Below are 5,931 nucleotides of genomic sequence, written 5' to 3'. Positions count from 1 at the left end.
ATGTGGATACTAAATAACAATGTTCATTTATTTATGGTTATCATTATCATATAGGTTACAGTTTTTTATCATAGTTTTAGTTGAAATAATATAAAGAAAAATCAGTACTCAGTACAGGAGAAATGTAGTAGAATATTCCCCTTTATAGTGAATTATATTTTGTGGATCATGTGATTAAAAAATACCCTCCAGATTAGAACTTAGAGTTAACAGTACAGTATTTGAAGGCTTTACAGGACACAATAGATAAGTTTTAGGCAATAGCTAAGGAGTTTCAGAATAAAGAGTAAAGATAAGCTTGATGCGCAAATGCAATAACTGACAGAGGCATTTATATTTGTGAGCAGGAACAGACCGTCACCATGGTACCACTGCCCCTTGTCTCCTTCCCTTCATCCAGAACACCCAGACGCCACCTTTTACAATGAAGTCTACCACTACCTAGGTCTGGGTCTTTTCCTGAAGGTGCAACAGATACAGATAAAAAGGCTAGCAGGAAAAAGATCTACAAATTAGCTGGTGAGTAGTTTTGTCTTACTGTTTGGCAGATAGACAACGGTATTTGGACTTGTGTCTAATGTGAAAGTGGAAAGCTAATATCCGACATAATCCATAAGATTTTCTGTCCAGTTAACAAGACACTTGGTTAAACAGTAAGATATTTTAGATATAATGTATTTGAAAAAGTATAATTATTGTTCCTTTGAATATCTTAAACGACGATATATAAGTTGAATATTCAAATACTAAGATGTATAAGTATGTGAAGCTTTGCATGGATCAAGCCCCATAGGAGTCAAGGAAAACTATCTATCTAAATAAATATCTGGCAGATCAATGAGGAAGGACAGTTATCTTATGACTTAAGATGCCCAAGAAGTCAGCACAAGTGCAGAAAACAAATAACATAATTGCATCAGAACATGTTGACCATGTAAAAAAAAAAAAACCATACGGGAAAGAGGATTTCACATTTTCACAAAAACCCCATTGTATTGGCAAATTTAATTATAAGTGAGGAGTGTGTGAGCAGGAAGTGTTTTAATGTTTGTGGGTGTTTATGGGTGTAATTACCTTAATTTATGGACCGATTTAATAATGTAAAATTTCTATTATTAGTAAGATGTATTTAAAACAATTTCAGGTGTTCAATTTTGGAGTAAGAAGATGTACAGTAGTATATACAGTAAAGTACTACTGGCGCACCATCTATGTGGCTGTTGGCAACTACTGTAGGCGATGTGAGAAATCACAGAGGTTCTGTGTCCAGTTTTCGTGACCTTGTTCAGGAGAGGCAGGGTAGAAGATTCGATTGGGATGAAATAAGCCGTGTTACAACATTGCCTACTGATCGCATTATCCGAGCTGGAAAAAGGTTACAGATTTTTTGCCCTCTTCTGCTTCTTTCTTCTTCTTTTTTTCTTCTATCCTCCTGTCTTTTTTTCATGGTGTTAAGGGATATTATATGCATATTGTGCAGAATTAAAAGAGACCCAATGCTGTAATAATTCATTCAATCATTGAGTTTCTTTTTCCCAATATTAACCAGGTTCAATTAAAATTCAATGGGCCCATACAATCTAAAGTAATGCAATGAATGATGTTGACTATTATTGACCCCTTCGCCATAGTGGATTGTTGCGTCAGGCTTACCTCTGAGCTGGGCTAGAAATTCAATGTGCCATATTTATCTTCGGAAACCTTCTGCCATACGGATTTGCACATGCCACGTAAGTCTGGAGGGTAAAACTTTGAGATTAGCAAGAGGTGATTTATGTACTATTAATGCAAACATGTAATGTAACTTTGGCCTATTGATTCGTTGATCCTTTTGTCAGGTTGTGGAATGACGTCTGAAAATGTTTGAAAGGATGCAAGCCTGTTACAAAGAGAAGTTTGATAGCGCCCAAGATGTTTTGAGAACCTTGGTCCCTTGGATTCTGAAGGATGCCCAGCAGAGTTTTCTCTTCCGACCTTTGGCAAGAAGAGTCGCATGAATGTGCATGGGCAGGTACTTAAAAGAAATATGTCAGCTGGATTATCGAAGATGTCAAAATTCTCTTTGTATATTTAACTTTTTTTTATTTTTATCATATCTTTTTAAAAAGCTTCCACTAAACAGTTGTTCTGGACATATTCAATAATTTTATCTGTGCTTTTGGTAATGGCTTGTTCTCTCGCTTATTATCTCAACTTGAACTTGCTTCCTAAGCAACTACAGGCTATAAACTTGCATATCATTCTGCAAAGCTTTCTACAATTCCTGTTTTTGATATTTCTTTTCTGACATAATAAAGTGAGGAATTCTGATTATGGTTTGACAAAAAAAAAAAAAAAACGGAAATGATAAATTTGCACAATTATTTTATTCTCAGGTGAAATGCTGGACCAAAATTTTGTAATGAGAACCCAACCTAACATGGATCAGGAAGTGAACAGATACCTCTTCCAATTTCCGAACCACGACAGCGTCATTTGGGGAGTCACACCTTTTCAATGTCCATGTTTGGCGCGGAACCCTACAGGTTTGTATGGCAGCGAAACAAGAACTCAATTGAATTAAAGGATGATATTCATTGTAAGGGATATGTAAAATCCTATTCCCGTTTTCAATGGCTTAAAATTTTGCTGCAGTTTATGTTAGTAAGAAGAGAAGAAAACATCAATATTCTGGCGAGAAGAAGGCACTAGAGGGTCCTGCCAAAAGAAGAACTGCAGAGATTCTACACTTCAGGTATGGGATAAGATTAATACTATTTTATGATTTCAGATATGGTGTTCATAATATTCAAACAACTTTATATGTAAGTATAAGGCAAAGTATTGAGGTGAAGAAAAAAAGTTTCTGTTTAAACGTGTTTAGTAAACATTGATATATCAGTGTGGAATGCATTGTAACACAGTCTTTGGTTTTTAGCGATGTACACAAATGTCCAGTTTATTTGAAATGAGGTATTTCTTTACAGCTGTTACTCTCATTCAGAAGCTGTGTGTCTTAATTTTAATATAACATTTAATATGAATAATGAAAGCACCTTTATTCAGTTATAAGTTTAATTTATTTACAAAATAATCATACTGTGTGTTTAAACAGATTGGCGTAGATTTTGTAGAGCTATCTTGTTGAAATAACATTTATTTTATATTTGTCTCATCAACAGTGTCCGTCATTGCCATGAAACCTTCACCAGTAAGATCAGCTTCCGCATTCATTCAGCGAAAGCACACTGAGGAACTCGGAGAAGAGGTACTTTTGATGGGAAGAGCCTCTGAGACCTGTTTGCAGAAAATAAACCACAGCCGCGGAAAAATCTTACAAGGAAAAAGGAGAAGACCCTTTGGGAGAGGTAAGGAATAGTGGATATATACTTACCATTTGTTAACCATTATTATTTGACTTTGGTTTCTTGCTTATCATGAACTTTTGGACTTGGTGAGGTTGTTGTAAGGTTGATATAGAATATTTATTGCAGTAATTTTTTTCCAGTCCAAAAGACTTTAAACGCTAGCCTCCTCTGGATTGGTCTGACCAACAGACGGGACAGTGTACCCCACATGAACAACAGACAGCAGCTCACACTTAATACAGTAAGTTCCCCGCTGTCAAAGCCCTCCTTAATGCAACAAAAGAAGAGAGAAGTAAAAGATGAAAATACTTCAAATACACACCATGAGGTACGGAGAAATAGCTCAGTAGCGCTTACACATGGAAATCACGAAGCTACTGTTGTATTGTCGCATAGACTTGGTGGTACAGTGAGTGAAAGTACAATCAGAACTCATTAAAACCTCTATAAAAGCTATACACCAGAAGTGAATGAAGAATAGGAAAATTTGCTTTTTCAGTAGGGTGTAGAAGGGCCATCAAGACCTTTTCTGAAATTCGTCATGAAGGTTAAAAAGGGCATTGTGAGAAATTTAAAAAGAATTATTTAAAGCAATTTCCAGAGATGGATTGACAATTAGTAGGGATCTTCAGTTGGTACCAGTGAAGAAGTAGTGAATTAAACTGGGAACAACTGCAAGGCAAAGAGATCATTTTTCGCTTCAAATGAAGGAAGAAATGGGAATATCAACCCGAATTGTACACTGCTGCAATACAACATTATTCTGAAAAACTTCAGTTCCCAGTGAAAGAGTCCCACAGTTCGTAAAAATCTTAAAAAACAGTTACCATAGACCGGGGCAAAGTTGGTCAATGCTGTTGGCGGTGGATTTCTGGGGAAAATACTGGTGTTTTGGTAGTGGGCTCTGTTTGACAGTTCAGCAAGCAGCAGCTCCTCAGACCTATTGATGTCTATACACCCACGCGTTCCGTACTTCAAATGCACCGCTGTGTCAGGACAGTAAATGTAAGCACAGCAATAATTTGGTATACCACCATCCATCACCTTAATATGACCCCAGGCCCACAAAACAACACAGTACTTCCAATGAATCATAATTCTTTAGCTATTCCATCAAGGCAATGTATCAACCATGTATGGACTGCTTCCCATTCATATCAACATCCAGAACTGCCACCTGCATCCTCCGAATTTAAGAACCAGAGTTGTTCACTCATCAAGCTCCACGGCTTCCAGAAGGTTATGTAGGGGCTTTGGGCCCAGGTGGAGGAACTGGTGCTCATAACTCATGGAGGACAGATAGCGGCCCCTGGCAGTAACACATACTAGTGTAGCTGCAACCACAGGGCACATCTCCATTACCACTTACCATAGTGGGGGGCTCCAGCCACACTCGTCTCCACTAGCCATCACACAGTGGGGTCCGCCCATTAGCCAGGGCCAATCTAACCCAGGCACCTGCATTGCCAACACACATTAACTAATGGAGTCAAGCATCCCACACATCACCAGCTCATAACAACCTCCATGCCATCAGCCTCTTAGTGGGTCACTCAACTTTGAAGAACTCTTTCATGCACAAACACAAGCGAGTCTAAACAACGAACCCAGAAGCCTCATGACAAGAAACACATGACCAGGTGCAGGAGGTCAGCTTAGAGTCCAAGGGAGAGATAGCCTTCAATGGGATACTGCTGCGCTAGTCTAATAGCGGCAGCCACTCAGCAAAGCATAGCTCACAAGGGTAACAACAGCGGCCCATCAGATGCTCCAGAGTCAAGCGTTGGGGCGTGGAGACAGAGGAAGAATGATGTTGATCCCCCCACTCCAAAGACGAAGAAATCAAGGAGTAGCATCAGTTAAAAAAAGAAACATTGGGTTAAGTAAAAGGAGGAAACTATGCTTCCCTACAGTCCAGAACTTCGGTGCAGAAATTGGAAGATATGCTGTAGAACATGGCAATGTTGGGCAGCTTTCAGCATTTAAAGAAAAATAGGGTTTGAGATACCCGAGAGTTACTGTTAGGGGTCCACTCAAGGACAAGTATTTAATTAACGAGTTTAGAGGAAACAAAGGAAGTCATTTCATTGGCTTTGGTGCAACAGAAGGAAGACCAATGAATTTAGGAAAGTAAAGAATGAAATTGTCCAAGACTGCATTCGAGAGTTGTCAAAGATGGAGAAAAGGTAATTAAATTCATCTCATTTATTTGTTTATATTGGAAACCTGAACTTTACCATGGTGAGCTTTTCCATATATACATAGATATACTGAATGAGAGCTATTAGATGTAAAGATATAAAATATACAAATTACCCATAATTAAAATATGTAATATGTTGAAAAATAACTTTCCCTTTTTTTATAGCTCTCCAGGTATCATCATTCCTTGCAATTGCCACTGCCAAACAATGCTTAATCATATGACCCAACTTATTAGAAGAGAATGGAGGACCTGTCTAGATGAATCCTACATGGCTTACAAGTTTTCCTGAAGCCAATTTGGACTGCACCAACAGGCTACGATCAACCCCTTCATAATTGTGTAAAATTAAGTCTGTAGTTTTTATAAAAAGGTGTTAGC

The 5,931-nt window shown here is 38.0% G+C and overlaps 1 pseudogene; it reads left to right on the top strand.

Annotated features, from left to right (window-relative positions):
• The window catches only part of LOC147472209 (uncharacterized), a 20,329-nt pseudogene extending 15,346 nt beyond the window's left edge, over positions 1-4,983 (top strand).
• The last annotated feature ends 948 nt before the right edge of the window (positions 4,984-5,931 follow it).

This window comes from Penaeus japonicus, unplaced genomic scaffold, assembly GCF_977035675.1.
Source record: "Penaeus japonicus unplaced genomic scaffold, GWHDUDI00000001_assembly GWHDUDI00000002, whole genome shotgun sequence".
Classification (NCBI taxonomy): domain Eukaryota; kingdom Metazoa; phylum Arthropoda; class Malacostraca; order Decapoda; family Penaeidae; genus Penaeus; species Penaeus japonicus.
The sequence above is the reverse complement of the archived record's forward strand: the minus strand, read 5'-3'. Positions and strand labels throughout refer to the sequence as shown.